General features: G+C 41.7%; 1 protein-coding gene across 3 annotated transcripts in view; it reads right to left on the minus strand.

Moving 5' to 3' along the window:
- Positions 1–6,528, minus strand: part of DCTN1 (dynactin subunit 1) — a 30,056-nt gene extending 23,528 nt beyond the window's left edge. Inside the window, exon 1 of one of the 3 annotated variants that reach the window (XM_043918422.1) lies at positions 6,381–6,528. The gene's annotated coding sequence lies outside the window, so the exon portion shown is untranslated. The remainder of the gene's footprint in view (positions 1–6,380) is intronic. The other 2 variants (XM_043918423.1, XM_043918427.1) reach the window with 2 other exon arrangements.
- Positions 6,529–20,177: the final 13,649 nt, after the last annotated feature.

Consider the following 20,177-nt stretch of genomic DNA (forward strand, 5'->3'; position numbering starts at 1 on the left):
CTTTTGCCTTGCAAATCTCACAGAGACAGGACCTAGGCCCTAAACAGACTTTTTTTCTTTTTTAACCTCTCCAAGCTCTTCATTTATCCCCAGAAATTTCTGTAGCCCACTCCCAAACTGAATACAGGTCTATTCCCTCCCAGGATATTCCCCTCTAGAAATACCCAGTGACCACCAGACCCGCTTCCAAAGGGCCCAGACCTCCAGCAAGAAAAGCTACACAATACGCCTCACTTATCCTCAAGAAAAGCGCTTTGCAGGAAGGCAACAGGCACTTGAGTGCAGCCCTGTATTCGAGAACCAGAACCCTCCCAGAGCTAGTGGGAGTCCTACTTAACAGACTATTCAAAGTTCCTGCTGCTTCCTCCCCTCGATCAACCAACAAGTCCCTGGCACTAGGACCCTGCGGACGGGGAACCCCGAGCCTGCGCTGTAGAGACAGAGATGCACCATTTCACAACTTCAGCAAACGCCAAAGCAGCCAGCAAAGCCACAGCCACCTCGGCTCTGCCTGGCTCTGCCTTTTGGGCAGCGCACCAGCCACTCCCCAGAAGCAGAGCATTCTGTCCTTTCTCTTTCTAAACCCACGTCATCAACTGATCATAACGGAAATCAATCTCCTCAAGTCACCAAGCAAAGGCGTATCCATGGCAACCTCAAGAGGAAGGACACAGAAATGATGCTCCAGTGGCTGCAGCAGGAAAAGGTAAGTCCGTTCTCTTCCATCCATGCCATCTCATCATTCTCCTCTTTCACTCAAGTCGGGTGTGCACCTTACTGACAAACTGTATCACACCAATGGGGAAAACACCAAAACTGAGTGTTAATACTGTATGTTATTATGAAAGGTTATAGATCTGCCTAGTCCCATAACTGGCAGAAAAAAAAATCTTTTTCTGGCTGACTGAGACAAGATCTCTTTTCTTATTCACCATCTCAAGTGACACAGTCTCAGCCTGCAGTACCTAACAAACCATTACAGTCACTTGTCCTTCAAGTCAGGCTGCTGGCAAGTCACATAAGGATTTCAGAATTCCATATGTAGTTGTAAAAAGATAGCAGCAACACTGACCCCACCACCCTGCCCACCCATCCACTATCATACCCACAGACTGGCCTGGTAAGGCTCCCTCCTTATCAGCCCTAAACTCCAGCCCCTCAAGACCAGAAACTGGGACTTGGGAGTAAATTTCTGCCTTTCTCTGATGCCTCAGAGAAGGAATGCCATTTCTGCAGAAGTAAGAGATTCATCAAACATAAATACTACTGTTCCATGCCTCAATTTCTTCTTCTGTAAAACACAGGTAATAACAATACCTTTCTAACAGGGCTGGAAAGCACTTGTAAGAGTACCTGGTATGACACATTCAATAAATGACAGCCATAATTATTATGAAGAAGAAGAAAGAGAGACCTCAGTGCAGGATTCAAGTTCAGAGGGTATTCAGTGTTCTCGGAGCTATCTTGAGTCTGCTCTCTTCCCCTTTCCTCTCTGGACAATTGTTGCAAGCCTTCCCTTACCACTCTCAAGCCCCCGTTCCTATCTGAGCCCATGCCAGAACCCCTCCCCAACAGATAACCTTGCTGAGAAAGGAAATGGACCCTCTTTGCAAATTTAGATGTATCCATCATTGCCTTTCTTCCTACATAAGAAGAAGGAAGTCATTCCTTCTTCAGTCATTCCTCTTCAAAAGAAATGATGTCTTCTTTTCAGAGATAACCCTCCACCCTCCTTGGCAATCATCTTTTCCTCTGTGCCTTCAAATGTGGCCTCTTATCAGATAACCCATGCTCAAGACTTCTAGAAAAACCTGACTCTTGTCTCTGCTATTCCTCCATCTTCCTTCCTTCTTTCCTTGCCAAACTACTCACAGTACACCCTCCTTATCCTCACTTTCCATCCACTCTTCAATTCACTTGGTTCCTGTCCTTATGACTCCACTAAAGCTGCTCACACTAAAAAAAAAAAAAAAAAAAGAGTCCTGGTAACCATAATCTCTTAACTGCCCAATCTCAACACACATTTTCCAAGCTCATCCTACTCCACTTCCCTATAGCAACAGAGCCTGCTGATTCTCTTCCCGTAACTTTTCCCCTGTCGCTCCCTGGACAACATTCTCTTACCTTGCCCACTAAGCCTTGTCATTTCCTCTGTCATCTTCAGCCTTCTGCAAGCATGCTGGGGTCATCCATTCCAACAGCATCGTCATCCACCACCCCAGGCACAAACTCTTTTCTGAACTCCAGACCCACATTTCCACCTATTTGCTAAGCGCCACAGACCCCCAAACTCAACGTGACCCAAAACACATGGAATCTTCACCCAGCAAATTTTCCTCTTCTATATTCTTTTTACTGGTACCACCATCCATCCAGAATAGAAAACTGAGTTATCCTGGACAATTCCCTCTCTTGTTCTCAACAACCAATTAATTAGTCATTACATCAGGGAATCTCTGTCTCTACAATCTCTCTGATTCCCCCTCTTCTTCCCACCTGCACTAATCCTTAATTCAGCCAGAAGCCAAGCCCAGGTTATTACAAGATTCTCCCGATGTTCCTGATCCAGATCCTCCCCTTTCAGTCTATTTCCACAATTAGCTTCCCAAAATATAACCACATCACCTCCCTGCCCGAAAACCTCCAGAGACTTCCCTCCCACAAAAGTGCATCTTAGAACAAAACTACAGGTCATTAAAAACCTGGCCTCATTATGAATCTAATCTCACCAATCACCCCTTCTTTGATTCCCAAATCCTCTTAGATTCCAGAAACTTGGATCCACCTATCTTATGCTTCTGCAAATGTTGCAAACATCAGCATGTCCTTTCTCTCTCTTCATCATCAAGGCTCAACTTACTCATCACCTCTTTCCTGAAGATTCTCTTGATGTCTCCATGTGGAGCTGTCATTCTCTCTTCTGCACTCACACAGATCTTCACAAATATCTCTATTACAAGATCACATTTTCCTTACAATACTGTCTTCCTTATCCCATCATGAATTCCTCCAGGGAATTCATCTGTTATCCTAAGCACTGAACAGAGAAGATACTCAATGTTGAATAGAAGCCTGTACCAACATCAGGCTCTAGAGATATAAGTTGGCTCTGACAGGTTTCCCAGGGATACCATGGGGGAAATACAACATACATCCCAGCAAAAGTAGCTCTTTCTTCTCCAGTTAGGAGCCTAAGAAACTAAAACTGCAGGGACAGCTCCAGTTCCTATGGAATTCAGTAGTGGCAATAAATCTCAATCTCATATGCTTCTAAGGTAAAAGGACAAGAGAAAGAAAGACCCCTAGACTCTAGAGGAAGTGTAGATCTGGGAAAATAGCTTTAGTAAGGTTTTAAGAGTGACAAGGGTCAGCCCTCGGTGGATACGTCAGAGCTTAGGGAGGTCAGACTGGATAACCAATTTGTCAGCCAAGTACAACCAGTATGAGCTGGAACTTCGAAAGAAAAATTATGTAAAACCAAATCCAGAGACTTCAGGATGGCAAGGACCCTAAGATAGACTTGAATCAGTCAACTGCTCAACACCTACCTTATCAGGGGACACTGAATACCCAGTTCTCGTTTCCCTTGGCATGGGACAGATAACCCAAGCCCCCACACACCACCTGGTATCTGTAGACAGGCTAAACCTAGGAATGCTCTACAATACCTTCTGACCTATAACTCCAAAGAGCTACTAACAATGTCAGATCTGTCAGAGTACAAGCTATGGCCGTCGTCAGTCATGTACTATGATTTTCCCAACTATTTTGACTCCTCCCTAACAACTTCTTTTCCCCTACACTCTCATGTTCAGTCCGGCCCAACTTATCAATTCTTTCTCAGTATTGTCTCTTGCATTCTTCCTTTCTCCTCCGCTACCACCATCATCACTTTGATCTGCCATGTAATAGCTTTGAGAATTAAGACAGATCGTTTACCCTCTTTGGTGCCTCGTCTATAAAACAGGGTCACAGCTGTTCTGCCTGCCTCACAGGAAAGGTTGTCTGTGAAAAGCTCTGTAAAGTGTTGCATAAATAGAAGGCATTACTATTATCATCATCCCAGGCCATCTTTACTGGTATGTGAAGCCTATCTGGCTCCCTGCCTCTCTCCTTCCTCATTTCCAACCACATTATACACTATAGGAGGATCACTACACACTCTAAAATATTGCTTTGCCCCAAATCTTTCAGTGACATAACATTTCCTGCTTGAGTCAAACCGTTCTGGATCTGACATACACAATGTCATCTCCGCACCACGGTCAAATGCTTAGGATGCGGCCCCTGGTTTTGCAAGTCCCACTCGTCCTTCAAAGTCCTGCTACAACCCCACTACCCTCCACCCAGGAGGAAGAGATTTAAGAGACAGGAATCTGAAACAATGCCAGGGAAGAATAAAGGACAATTCAGTTTGGGGAAAACATAGTAGACACACTGTCATCTCACACTTTAAGAATCTTTTTTTTTTTTTGGCCGTGCCACACAGCTTGTGGGATCTTAGTTCCCTGACCAGGGATTGAATCCGACCCTTGGCAGTGAAAGAACGGTCCTAACCACTGGACTGCCAGGGAATTCCCAAGGCTCATCTTTTATTTTTTATTTTTTCAATTTATTTTTATTAGTTGGAGGCTAATTACTTCACAACATTGCAGTGGGTTTTGTCATACATTGACATGAATCAGCCAAAGGCTCATCTTTTAAAGAGGAATTATATTTTTTATTTCTCTGATTCTAAAAGATAAGCTAGGATCAACAAGACGGAAGTTATAGAGATGTATTTTAGCAACATGAAAAACTTCCGTATTGAGCTTATCTAATGATGAAACGGGATGCCTTACATGCAGTAAATTCCCCATTACTAGAAATGTTCAAGCCCAAACTGGCCTTTGGGCAAGAATATTTTAGAAGGAATTCAACTATCACAAGGTCTGAAAGAAACAGTAGCGCTCTTCTAGTCCAGTCTCCTATTTTATAGGCCTGGACAGGGGAAGAGATTATTCAAGGCAGCACAGCTTGTTCTGGAGGGCAAGGAATAGAACATGGTCTCTTTCAACCCAGAGACCTACACCTTTGTACTCAAAGTGTATGTGGTCCATGGACCATCAGCATCACCTAAGAACTTGTTTAAAATGTAGAACCAACCAAAGCACGTACTTTAACAAGACCCCTAGATGTATGCACCATTCAAGTTCAAAAAGCACTGACCTAAACTGCCCCTTCCAAATCTTGAGTTTCCAATTCTGGAACTCCATTTCGCAAATTGTCTTATATGCTAAAGAAGCTATACCCAAGAAAAACAGTATTTTCCACCCAAATTTGGGAAACTCCATACTCTACTTCCAGTGGGAAATTCTTGGTAAAAATACTATCAGCATATTGAAAGCTGAAGTTTCTAAACATGCGCATGCTGCATGCTAAATTCCTTCATTTAAGCCGGACTCTTTTGTGACCCCACGGACTATAAGCCTGCCAGACTCCTCTGTCCATGCGATTCTCCAGGCAAGATACTGGAGTGGGTTGCCATGCCCTCCTCCACAGGATCTGCCCCACCCAAGGATAGAACCTGTCTCCAGCATTGGCAGGGGAGTTCCTTACCACTAGCGCCACCTGGGAAGAGAAAACTTGAACCATGAAGTTTCTAAACATATTTGAGCACAAAAAGCCTTTTGGGAAAAATGTCATCATCTACTACTATCGTTAACAGCCCCGTGCCATGGGCTTCGGCCGTAATCTAGGTAAAGGACGTCAACCTTCACCTCATTGTTCCCTGACTCAGTGCCTTAAGCATACTGGATCGGCAAGGGGTCAAGATGAGCTTGCTGGTCTCCACACCCTAACAAAAGACGGTAAATTTCTAAATCACCGTCTCTTTAAAAACAGCGGAACTCCTCATCTGTGTGATTTAGTTTGAGGGATGCGCAACATGACTGCTCAAGAGTCACCCTGCCAGTTAAGGCGGACCCCAGGAATGGGAGACAGACACACCAAACGCATATCGGCCTCCAGCTTTAGTCCTCTTTTTTCTTTTTTCTGTTTGACACAACTTTTCAACCATGTGCACCACCGGAAACCTGTAGCTTGGAATAGGTTCAGGGGTGCCTTGCACGTTCCCAGGAAAGGAGGGGAACCCCTGCAGTTCCGGAAGAACTGGGAGACGCAATCACTCTGACCCCGCCAGGCTGAAGAGCGCAGATGGGTCAGACCAGGCCAGACCCAGGCGGGTGCCCACCCCCACCGCGGCCCACCCCTGCCGACCCCTGCCCGGCACACCGGGCTCCCGGCCGCGCCCAGGCGAGCGCCGGGCCCCCAGACCACAGCCAAGAGCCTTGCGAACTCGGCAGGGGAGGAGGCAGTTGCCATGGTCGCCGCCTCCGTACCTGTACTGTCAGGGGCTCCGCGCCCGGCTCCGGGCCCCACTGGCGACCGACGCCCAAGCCTTAGCGGGGTCCCACCCCGCCCGCACGGGCTGCCCGCCGTGCCGCCAGACCCCTGGAGCCCCACTCCAGGACCTCTTGTCTCTGAGGCCCAGAGGTGTTCTGGGTCGGGGGGAACACGCTACTCTTCCCGGAAGACCAGCCCGGGTTAAACCCTGCGCGCTGAGCGCAGCCGGGGAGACTTCGATCAGGCACAAAGCTGGACACCTGGAGCGAAATCTGCGCGTGCGTACTGTACGGGCAGCCGATGAGGACCACGGGGGAGCGGCGCGCGGCGGCCAGCGCCCTCTGCCGGCAGACGGTAGACGACGTAGAGAAGGCCTGGAGGACTCTTGCTTTGGTCCAAGTTCCCCCAGAGACTCGCTACGCTTTTGAGTGCTAGGCTATTAATTCAAACAATAGTGGTAAGTGTAAAATAATGAAAATTTATATAATGGACTATGGTAGTTTTTTCTTAAAAAAAAAACAAAACAAAACACTTGGGCCGGCGGGTGCGGCAGCGGCTGGGCACTTCAGCTTCGCGAAGGCTTGCGGCGCGCGCCCCGACGCGCAGGCACCTGGCGCGCTCCGGCCGGGCCGCCACGGTTCCCCGGACGAAGGTCAGCTCCGCGGTCCGGGCGCCTGAGAAAGAGCCCACGAGGAGATCTGCGAGATTGTCAGCTAAATCGGCTCCTGCAAAAGTGGAAACGAAGCCGAAGAAGGCGGCAGGAAAGGAGAAATCTTCAGAGAAAAAAGTCAAACAAAAGGGGAAAAAAGGGAACAGCGGGAAAACAAGCCGAAGTGGCTAACCAAGAGACTGAAAGAAGGGAGAGCCCAGCCTCTGATGAAGCAGAGGAAGCCAAGTCTGATTAATATCACACCCCATCCTATCAGTGGTCCGTCTCCCTTCTTGTACAATCCAGACGATTGTTTTTATCAACTATTTTGTAAATGCAAGTTTTTTGACAGCTCTAAAAACACTTTTTTTTTAAAAGAAAGAATCCTCCCTCATTCCACTTTTTAAGTGTAAGTGCTTTTTTTTTTCTTTTTAAGAGGTACAATCATTTGCTGGTTCTTTATATTTTGGTTCAACCAGAAAATAGTGGGATATTGAATATGGGAGGTTTTGATTGTCATGGGTGTCAGCTTAACATTCCATAAATTGAGGTGAACTTTTATACTCTATAATACAAAGCATACTAAATGGCAGTTTGGAGTCAATTGTGCATTCAATGTCTTGGATACTAAATTACTTCTCTTCCCATGTTTTTAGTAGATTTGTTTCCTACAACAAACCACTGCTTGATCTTGGCTCTCCTGGTCAGAATTTTGTGCACTCTGTAACAGCTTTAGTCGTGGTAATCCAGTTCTCCTAGTAACACTGTTAATGTGCTGTGGCCGATTGAAAATTTGAGTATGTAGTATGACTTTAAATTGTGACTGGTGGAACTTACGATATTGTACTGGATATCCTGTTAAGGAAAATTTGCCTCCAAATTTAAGCTGTAAAGTTGTAGGAAAACTATTCAGAAAAGAATCAAAACTACATGATTTATTTAGATTTTTTGTATGAATGTTAAGAATTATGTACAAATTGAAATGTCTGTGTACTGATCCTCAAAACAACCAATAAAATCTCAGTTATGAAAAAAAAGAAAACATTAGAAAGTACAAATTCCCTGACACAATGAACACATTTCTAATTATGCCAAAGAAATGAAAAAAAAAAAATAGAACAAGTGTTCAGACATTTGTATAAGGATGTTGGAAGAGTCAGGATCTGATAGACAGTGGGTTTGAATTCGGTTTACCCACTGTCTCAGACCTTGGGTTGTTTACTTAACCTCTCCCAACCTGTTTCCTCTTTCATAAAATGAGAATGTTAAGGATAGAACCTACAGTATTTGGTTGTTCGTAAGTTTGAGTGGATTCATGTAAAGAACCTGAAGTGTAACTATTGCAATATTATGTTTGTCTCAGTTAATCTCAGATTGAAAAATAACCTGAAAAATCCCTAAAACTGTTGGTGGGGTGGAAGTTGGGGTGGTAAATGGTAGAAAGGATGAACTGGGCAATCTCCCCACTCCTGCCCCTCTTTTCCCATTTCATCATCTAAGTATTTCTGGAGAGGACTCTTGAAAGTCCCTTGGACAGCATGGAGGTCAAACCAGTCAATTCTAAAGAAAATCAACCCTGAATATTCATTGGAAGGACTGATGCTGAAGCTGAAGCTCCAATACTTTGGCCACCTGACTCGAAGAACCGACTCATTGGAAAAGTCCCTGATGCTGGGAAAGACTGAAGGCAGAAGAAGTGGGTGACAGAGGATGAGATGGTTGGATGGCATCATCAACTCAGTGGACATGAGTTTCAACAAACTCCAGGAGATAGTGAAGGACAGGAAAGCCTGGTGTGCTGCTGTCCATGGGGTCACAAAGAGTCAGACACGAATAAGCAGCAAGTATTTCTTGTTATTATTCTAAATAGATAATGCACTAGTGTGATTCAAAAAGCAAAACAATATTAAAAGTATGCACTGAGAAAGCTCACTGCAACCCCTCCCCCATCCACTCCTTCCTCCTTGCACTCTGCACTTAACCCTTGGTGTCAGTTTCTCCATTAGCAAATTGCTAAGCAAGTTGCTCAATTTCTTACTCCTCCCACTTCTTATGTGCAAGATAGCATACTATATACACGTGCACCTTACTTCTTCACTTAACAATATATCCTGGAGACCTTTCTAAATCAGTAAATAGAGATCTTCCTCATTCATTTTTTGAGCTGCATAGTACTCTGTTACGTAATTTGTTAACCATCCTCATCTAGTGTGATACCAATTTTTGCTATTGCAAATGATGCTACAGTAAATCACTTTGTACATATGATATTCCATATGTGACCAGGTTTATCTGTAGGATACATCTGGGCCAAATATTAAATGTAGCTATGAGTTTAATAGAAATGGTCTTTATCTCCTGTGGTTAAAGAGAAATGGTATAATATATAAATTTAAAGGCACAGTATACATGTATTTTTTACTGTGGTAAAACATACATAAAATTTACCATTTTAACTATTCTTAAGTGTACAGTTCAGTGGCACTAAGTACATTTACCTTATTTTGCAACTATCTCCAGTATCCGTCTCTAGAATTTTCTCATCTTTCCATATGGAAACTGTATCCATTAGACACTAATTCCCCTTTCTCCCCTCAGCCTAGTCTCTGGTAACAAGCATTCTACTTTCTGTCTCTATAAATTTGACTTTCTTAAGTACTCCATATAAATAGAATCATACAATATTTTTCTTTTTGTGTCTGGCTTATGTCTTCAAAATGTATTCATGTTGTAGTATGTGTCAACATTTCTTTCCCTTTTAAAGCTGAAAAACATTCATTACATGTGTGTGTGTGTGTGTGTATATACACATATACACACACCACATTTTGTTCATCCATTCACCTGTAATGGATTTGATGGATTTGGGAGCTGTTTCTAGCTTTTGGCTATTGTAAATAAGCACCTTGAAAAAAAATAAAGTACATACATCATTGGAGAAGGAAATGGCAACCCACTCCAGTGTTCTTGCCTGGAGAATCCCAGGGACGGGGGAGCCTGGCGGGCTGCCGTCTGTGGGGTCGCACAGAGTCGGACACGACTGAAGCGACAGCAGCAGCAGCTTATACCTCATTTATCCCATCCCCAAGATCCTTACCTAAAGTAACTTGATGCCAGATTTTGTTTTTGGATCCAGAGTCAGCCTCTGAAATTGCAAGCATTTTAGATGCAAAGAGCAACTTTGTATACATACTGTTCTAAACCTTGGTTTTTTTTTTAATTGAAGTATAGTTTATTTACAATGTTATGTTTCTGGTGTATGGCAAAGTGATTCAGATATATGTATATATGCATATATACATATATAGATATTCTTTTTCAGATTCTTTTCTATTGTAGGTTAATACAAGATATTAAATATTGTTTCCTGTGCTGAACTTTGTTTTTATCTCCATGGGACACTACATCTTGGAGGTTTTCCGTATTAATACATCTTGATCTGCTTTGAATTTGTTTTTAAATATGTATTTTTAATTTGAACTGGAGCCATCTCTCTGAGTGCTTTAACAACCTTTAACAGATATGCTGAGTTTTCATGTGAAGATGCCAAACCTTGGTTAGAAGCGGGGTAGTGATACAAGAAAGACCCAAATCCTTTTCAACATCATGAAAATGGGTCTGAAGACACGACATACAAACAGGAGACATATTGTTTCTTTTATATTGAATTGGACTGAGTGGTCTTCAAAGAAAATTAATACTGTCTCTGTCTTATGTGTATTTCACAGGTGGCCTGTGATACCAGAGGCCCTCTCTGACAAGGACCATGAACAAGACTCCAAAGACCCTAAAACTCCAATTTGTATGACTAGAGCCCATCCTTCCAATCCCTGATACTGAACAGAGAAGAATATCTGTGCTCATTTGGGTAGACTTCTGGGCACTTCAGAAAATGGGCAGGAACCAAGAGGGAAAAAAACTCCCCTTGAAAAAAGTTCAAAGGACTCATTTGAAAAGACCCTGACACTGGGAAAGATTGAAGGCAGGAGGAGAAGGAGACGACAGAGGATGAGATGGTTGGGTGGCATCACCGACTGAATGGACATGAGTTTGAGTAAACTCTGGGAATTGGTGATGGACGGGGGGCCTGGTGTGCTGCAGTCCATGGGGTCACAAAGAGTTGGACACAACTGAGCGACTGAACTGAACTGAAAAAAGGAATGCTGTTTCCAGGAGGGAAGAAGTGGTTTTTCAGGCTGAGACATGGAGAAGGGATTAGATAAAGGCAGAGAGCATATCAAAGGTGGCAAAGCCAGGTATGGCGGAGGACAGATGCAGGGAAGAGAAGCATCTACATTAGTTATACTGGTGCTGTCCAAAAGAAATAAAATGTAAATTTTAAAATTGTCTTTAATTGATAAATATGCTAATAACTTTTAAAAAATTTCTGGCTGCTCTGGGTCTTCGTTGCTGTGCATGTGGGCTTTTTCCCTAGTTGCAATGAGTGGGAGCTACTCTCTAGTTGCAATGTGCAGTCTTCTCATTGTCGTGGCTTCTCTTGTTGTGGAGTATAGTCTCTAGGGTGCATAGGCTTCAGTAGTTGTAGAACATGGGCTCAGCAGTTGGCAGCTCCCAGGCTCTAGAGCACAGGCTCAATAGTTGCGGCACATGGGCCAAGTTGTTCCACGGCATGTGGGATCTTCCCAGATCAGGGATCCAACCTGTGTCTCTTACATTGGCACGCAGATTTTTTTACCGCTGAGCTAAAGCCCCCACTAATAACTTTTTAACAATTGGAGAGTGGGGGACGTCCCTGGTGGTCCAGTGGTTAAGACTCCATGCTTCCACTGCAGGAGACACAGCAATCAGAGAAGAAAAAGAAATAAAAGGAATTCAGATTAGAAAGGAAGAAGTGAATGACATGATACTATACATAGAAAATCCTAAGGCAGCCACCAGAAAACTACTAGAACTCATCCATGAATTCGGTAAAGTTGCAGGATATAAAATTAACATACAGAAATCTGTTGCATTTCTATACACTAACAATGAAATATCAAAAAGAGAAATTAAGGAAACAATCTCATTTACCATTGCATCAAAAAGAATAACATACTTAAGAATAAGCCTACCTAAGGAGGAAAAAGACTTGTACTCAAAATAGTCTAAGATGCTGATGAAAGAAACTGAAGAGGATACAAACAGATGAATTGAAGAGGATACAAGCCATGTTCTTGGACTGGAAGAAGCATACTGTTAAAATGACCATACTACCCAAGTCAAGCTATAGATTCAATGCAATCTCTATCAAATTACCAATGGCATTTTTCACAAAACTGGAACAAAAAAAAATTTTTTTTAATTTATATAGAAACACAAAAGACCCTGAATAGCCAAAACAATATTGAGAAAGAATGGAACTGGAAGAATCATACACCCTGACCTCAGACTATCCTGCAAAATGACAGTAATCAAAACAGTATGGTACTGGCACAAAAACAGAAATATGGATCAATGGGCAGGATAGAAAGCCCAGAAGTGAGCCTGCACACTTATTGTCAGTTAATTTGCAACAAAGGAGGCAAGAATGTACAACAGAGGAAAGACAATCTCTTCAATAAGTGGTTCTGGGGAACCTGGACCACTACATGTAAAAGCATGAAATTAGAACATTCTCTAATAACATATATAAAATAAACTCAATATGCATTAAAGATGTTAATATAGGGAGTTCCTTGGTAGCCTAATGATTTGAATTTTGGGCTTTCACAGAACTGAGATCCTGGAAGAGGTGTGACCAAATAGAAAGACCTAGATGCAAGACTGAATACTATAAAACTCCTAGGGGGAAACAAGCAGAACAGTCTGGCATAAATTGCAACAATATTTTTTTGGATACATCTCCTAGTAATGGGTAATGAAAACAAAAGCAAAAGTAAACAAGTGGTACCTAATTAAAAGCTTTTGCACAGCAAAGGAAAACATAAAACAAAAAGACAACCTACAGAATATATAAATAGCTTACACAGCTCAATATCAAAAAACAAACAACCCAATTAAAAAATGGGCAGAAGACCTAAACAGACATTTCTCCAAAGGAGCTATAACCAACAGGCACATGAAAGATGCTTGACATCACTAATTATTAGAGAAATGCAAATCAAGATTGCAATGAGGTATCACCTCACACTAGTCAGAATGTCCATCTTCAAAAAGTCTGCAAATAATAAATGCTGGGGAGAATTTCCTGCTGGTCTAGTGGTTAGGCCTCTGTACTTACACTGCAGGGGGCACAGTTTCAATCCCTGGTCAAAGAACTAAGATCCTGCAAGCCAGGCAGTGTGCTAATTTTTTTTTTAAAATATGTGCTAGGGAAGGTATGGAGAAGTAAATTGGTACAGCCAATTTATGGAACTATGGAAATTATGGAAAACAATATGGAAATTGCTTAAAAAACCGAAAATACATTTATCATATGATCCAGCAATCTCATTCCTGGACATATATCTGGAAAAAATTAAAACTCTAATTCAAAAAGATACATGCACCCCAGTATTCATTGCAGCACTATTTATAATAGGCAAGACATGGAAACAACCTAAATATCTATCAACAGATTAATGGATAAAGAATATATATATATATTCCATTATATATATAATGAATATTAACCAGCTATAAAAAGGATGAAATACTACTATTTGCAGCAACATGAATGGCCCTAGAGATTATCATACTAAGTGAAGTAGGTTGAAAGAGAAAAATAAATATCATATGATATCACTTATATGTAGAATCTTTTTTTTTAATGATATAAATGAACTTATTTACAAAACAGAAGCAAACTTCAAAAACAAATTTATGGTTACCAAAAGGGAAAATTTGAGGGGGAAGTATAAATTAAGAGTTTGAGATTAATATATGCATATTACTGTATATAAAATAGATAATCAACAAAGATCTACTGAACAGGGAACTCTGCTCAATATTCTGTACTAAACTTTGTAGGAAAAGAATCTGAAAAAGAATGGATATGTGTATACGTATAGCTGTATTATTTTGCTGAAACTAACACAACATTGTAAATCAATTTTGTTCCAAAGTAAAATTTAAAATTTTAATTAAATAAATAACAAGGACCTACTGTATAGCATAGGAAACTATTCAATATCTGTAATAACCTATAATTAAAAAGAATTTTTAAAATAATATTAAAATGTATATGTAACTGAATCACTTTGAGGTACACCTAAAAAATTTTAAATCAACTATACTTCTCTTGAAGTTTAAAACAATGAAGGTAAAATAAAGAAATCTTCAAACAAATAAAATTGAAGAAGTTTGTTATTGCTAGATCCTGTATTAGTGGTCTATTGCTGCATAACGAATTATTACACACTCAGTGGCTTAAAAGAAAACACTTATTATCTCACATAGTTCTTCAGGCACTCTGTCTATCAGATCTAATCCCTTAAATCTATTTGTCAGCTCCATTGCATAATCATAAAATCATCATATGATTTAGGTCATACTTGAATGACCTAGCGGTTTTCCCTACTTTCTTCAATTTAAGCCTGAATTTTGCAATAAGGAGCTGATGATCTGAGCCACAGTCAACTCCAGGTCTTGTTTTTGCTGCAAAGAGCTTCTCCGTTTTCAGCTGTGTAGAGTCATCTCTCATGTTGTTGGAAGAGGGTGTTTGCTATGACCACTGTGTTCCCCTGGCAAAACTCTGTTAGCATTTGCCCTCCTTCATTTTGTACTTAAGGCAAACTTGCATGTTACTCCAGGTATCTCTTGACTTCCTACTTTTGCATTCCAATCACCTATGATGAAAAGGACATCTTTTTCTGGTGTTAGCTCTATTAGGTCTTGTAGGTCTTCACAGAGCCATTCGACTTCAGCTTCTTTGGCATTAGTGGTTGGGGCACAGACTTGGATTACTGTGATGTTGAATGGCTTACCTTGGAAATGAGATCATTCTGTCCTTTTTGAGATTGCACAAGTACTGCATTTTGGACTCTTTTGTTGGCTATGAGGGCTACTCCATTTCTTCTAAAGGTTTCTTGCCCACAGTAGTAGATATAATGTCATCTGAATTAAATTCACCCATTTCTGTCCATTTTATTTCATTGATTCCTAAAATGAAGGTTCAAACTACCATATAATGCACTCATTTCTCAATGAATTTTCAAACTACCATATAATTACACTCATTTCTCATGCTAGCAAGATAATGCTCAAAATCCTTCAAGCTAGGCTTCAACAGCATGTAAACCAAGAACTTCCAGATCTACAAGCTGGATTTAGAAAAGGCAAAGGAACCAGAAATCAAATTGCCCACATCTGCTGGATCATAGAAAAAGCAAGCTAAATCCAAAAATATGTCTACTTCTGCTTCATTAACTAGGCTAAAGCTTTTGACTGTGTGGATCACAACAAACTGGAAAATTCTTAAAGAGATGGGAATACCAGGCCACCTTACCTGTCTCCTGAGAAGACTGTAGTCAAGAAGCAAGAGTTAGAGACAGATATGGAACAATGGATGGGCTCAAAATTGGGAAAGGAGAGTACATCATGGGAAATGCAGGGCTGAATGAATCACAATCTGGAATCAAGATTGCCAGGAGAAATATCAACAACCTCAAATATGCAGATGATGCCGCCCTAATGGCAGAAATTGAAGAGCAACTAAAGAGCCTCATTTTTTTTTTTTAAGAGCCTCTTGATGAAGGTGAAAGAGGAGTGGAAAAAGCTGGCTTAAAATTCAACATTCAAAAAACAAAGATCATGGCATCTGGCCCCATTACTCCATGGCAAATAAATGGGGAAAAATGGAAACATGGCAGGTTTTACTTTCTTAGGCTCCAAAGTCACTGTGGATGGTGACTGCAGCCATGAAATTAAAAGAAACTTGCTCCTTGGAAGGAAAGCTATTACAAACCTAGACAGTATATTAAAAGCAGAGACATCAGTTTTGCCAACATAGGTCCATATAGTCAAAGCTGTTTTTTCCAGTAGTCATGTATGGAAGTGGGAGTTGGACCACAAAGAAGGCTAAGCACCAAAGAATTGATGCTTTTGAAATGTGGTACTAGAGAAGACTCTTGAAAGTCCCTTGGGCAGTAAGGAGGTCAAACCAGTCAATCCTAAAGGAAATCAACCCCGAAATTCATTGGAAGGACTGATGTTGAAGCTGAAGCTCCAATACTTTAGCCACCTGGTGCAAAGAGCTAACTTGTTGGAAAAGACCCTGATGCTGGGAAAGATTGAGGGCAAGAGGAGAAGGGTGTGACAGCAGATGAGATGATTGGATGGCTTCACCAACTCAATGGACATGACTTTGAGCAAACTCCAGGAGATAGTGAGGGACAGGGAAGCCTGGTGTGCTGCAGTCCATGGGGTCACAAAGAGTCAGACACAACTCAGGGACTAAACAACACTATCTCACAGTTTCTGTGAGTCAGGAGTCTGGGTACAGGTTAGCTTGGTCCTCTGCTCAGGACCTCCCCAGGCTGAAATCAAGGTGCCATCCAGGGCTGCAATCTTATCTGGGCCCCAGGTCCTTTTCCAAGGTCACTGGTCACCGGCAAAATTCAGCTCCTTGTAACTATAGAACCAAAGCCTCAACTTTTAGAGGCCTTGTGGTTTTCTCCACAATACGGCAGTTTATTTCTACATGGTTGTATTGCAGATCCTGTTCGTGATGCCAGTTGTCTTGCTGTTCACACTGTTTGCTGAACCCAGGGTGAGCCAGGCACAGGTTAAGAGGCTGGAAGATGACTCAAGGAGCCACAGGAACTGCAGACACACTTTCTCTTTCCTGACTGGCACGGCAGCCATAGCACAGCCTCTCTCCTGGCTGACGCAGCAGCGGTAACACAGCCATAATATAACCATATGTAGCCATGACATAGCCATAACATAACCATAATGTAGCCATGACATAGCCATAACATAACCATATGTAGCCATGACATAGCCATAACATAACCATAATGTAGCCATGATATAGCCATAACATAACCATAATGTAGCCGTGATATAGCCATAACATAACCATATGTAGCCATGACATAGCCATAACATAACCATGATCCCACTCTAAAGTAGTTTCGGTGCAGCAGCAGCCAGGGCTTCCATGGTGAAGCTCATATAGGTATAACGCACAAAGTAGCCCGTGACCCAGTGAGTACCTCATGATGCTCATATGCAGTGCTATAAGTAATCTCAGCTATATAACTGTGCAGTCTTTGTTTACAGAACATGGGGCCAGAGAGCATGAGAGGGTGGGGCAAGAGAGTCTGACTGGAGCCATCTTGTTGAATCTCTCTGCTAAGACTAAGCCCTTTTAAAGGGCTCATCTACTTAGGCTAGGCTTTCCTGGTGGCTAAGATTGTAAAGAATCTGCTTGCAATGCAATAGACCTGGGTTCAATCCCTGGGTTGCGAAGATTCTCTAGAGAAGGAAATGGCAACCTACTCCAGTATTCCTTCCTGGAAAATTCCATGGACAGAGGAGCCTGGCAGGCTACAATGGGGTTGCAAAGAGTCAGACATGACTGAGCAACTAACACACCCAAAATAAGATCTCCTTTGATTATCTCAAAGTCAACAGGTTACTTGAGTCTTTTACTGGCCAACCTATTTAAAATTTTTACCCAGGCCCCTTATCATGACACTCCTTTTCTTTCTTGCTTCACTTATGTCCATAGCACTCATTGCTGTTGCTTCTGTTCAGTCACCCAGTCATGTCCAACTCTTTGGGTCCCCATGGACTGCAGCACACCAGGCCTCCCTGTCCATCACCATCTCCTGGAGTTTGCCCAAGTTCATGTCCATTGATTTGTGATGCCATACAGCCATCTCATCCTCTGATGCCCTCTTCTCCTTCTTCCCTCAATCTTTCCCAGCATCACAGACTTTTCCAATGAGTTGGCTGTTCACATCAGATGACCAAAATACTGGAGCTTCAGCATCAGTCCTTCCAAAGAATATTCAGGGTTGATTTCCCTTAAGATTGACTGATTTGATCTCCTTGCTGTCCAAGGGACTTTTAGGAGTCTTCTCCAGCACCACAGTTTGAATGCATCAATACTTTGGTGCTCTGCCCTCTTCATGGTCCAGTTCTCACAACTGTACATGACCACTGGGAAGACCATAGCCTTGACTATATGAACCTTTGTTGACAGAGTAATGTCTCTGCTTTTTAACACACTGTCTCTGTTTATCATGGCTTTTCTGCCAAGAAGCACTCGTATCTATGTAATTTTACCACATATTTTTGTTTATTATCTCTCTTACTCCACTGGAATATATACAGCTTGAATTCATGAATGTTTATCTATTTTACTTATTACTGTAGGACAATAACATATAGAATAATGCCTGGATCAATTGACACTCCATTAATTCATTTAATGAATAAATGAATGAATGACACAAACTGTGGAAAGCTTTGAGGAACTCAAATGTAGAAAGATGTAATAAAAATATGATAGACATGAATATTGTGCAGTCACACACAGCACATACACAAAGCCAAATGGTCACAGACTTTAACTACATCGGTAAATCCCATGTAATCCCTGATATACAACATAATCTCAAGAGTATAATTCCATCATGTTCATGAGATCTGCTCACACCCAGGGAGAAGTGATTATAGAGAATGTGTACACAAGGCAGGAGGGCGTGCAGATCTTGGGAGCCACCTTAGAATTTTGTCTACCACAAACCCTCATGAAAAGAACTTCTAAAGGATGCATGTACTTCAGGGTAGAAGAAAAATAATCCCAGATAGAGGATCTGAGACACAAGAAAGGAGAATGAACTAAGAAAATACTAGGCATATGAGTAAATCCATATAAATGTCAACTATTTAAAATAAGAAAATACCTGATTTGTGAAATTGAGATAACAATATTATTAAATATTGGATTATAAAAGCATATGAATCTAAAGAGAATGATTAATGTTAAAGAACATCAAAGACCTCTAAGATCTATGTATTGTTTGAAAGAAGAATAAAGATAAAAAGATAATGTTAAATGCAGGGATGGAACTTCCCTAGTGGTCCAGTGGTTAAGAATCAGCCTTCCAGATGAACAGGGTCTACCGAGAGAGCAAGACACCCCAACCGATGTACTCTCCTTCCCCTTTCACGAGGTAAAGGCTGCCCACCGGTTCACATGCGGCCTACCTTCCGCTGTGAATTCCGTTAATTACACCACAGGATTGTCAGTGTTGCTCCGAAAATTTCAAATACACACGGAAGTAGGGAGTAAGATGTGACCTTCGCTACAGATCAGAGTCTATAGCTGAAGAAGGGAGGGTGATCCCCACCCTCCTCGTAACAGTGAATTAAAGAGAAAGCGCTTCTGCAGTTTTAAGTGTGGTTCAGTAATGGATATGTACGGGTTGAAAATGTTAAATAACTCTGAAAATAAAAGGACAGACTTGGGCAAATATTTTAAACAAATATGTGCTGTCTATCAGATTATAAGGATTTCCCTGTAGCTCAAACGGTAAAGAATCTGCCTGCGATGCAGGAGACCAGGGTTCCATCCCTGGGTCGGGAAGATCCCCTGGAGGAGGGCACAGCAACCCTCCAGTATTCTTGCCTGAAGAATCCCATGGACCAAGGAGCCTGGTAGGCTACAGTCCATGGGGTCAAAAAGAGTTGGACACGACTGAGCAACTAACATATGCATCAGGTTATTACCTATGTTATGTGAATGACTCATTCGAGACTTCCTGCATTGTTAGTGGCCACATAAATTTGGGCAGCCCTTTTGGAAAGCAGTCTGGCAATTTACCTGAAGTGAATCTTGATAACTGTTTAATCCACTAGGATCACACTAGTGATAAATAGGAAATAATTGAAAGGAAATAAATTGAAAGAGAAAAGAGAGTTAAATGTTCAACATGTAATATAAAAATATATTAAAGTGTCCATTTATTTTCCATAAAAAAAAAAAAAAAAAGAATCAGCCTTCCAAAAAAAAAAAAAAGAATCAGCCTTCCAATGGAGGGGATATGGGTTTGATCCCTGGTCAGCAAACTAAGACCTCACATGCCTTAGGGCAATTAAACCTATGTGTGGAAAACCACAGACCCCAAAGGTCACAGAGTTAAGATTTCGGGTTTTTAAAATGCAGGGACTTCCCTGGTAGCCCAGTGATTAAGATTCCATGCTCCCACTG

Source organism: Cervus elaphus, chromosome 11, assembly GCF_910594005.1.
Source record: "Cervus elaphus chromosome 11, mCerEla1.1, whole genome shotgun sequence".
Taxonomy (NCBI): domain Eukaryota; kingdom Metazoa; phylum Chordata; class Mammalia; order Artiodactyla; family Cervidae; genus Cervus; species Cervus elaphus.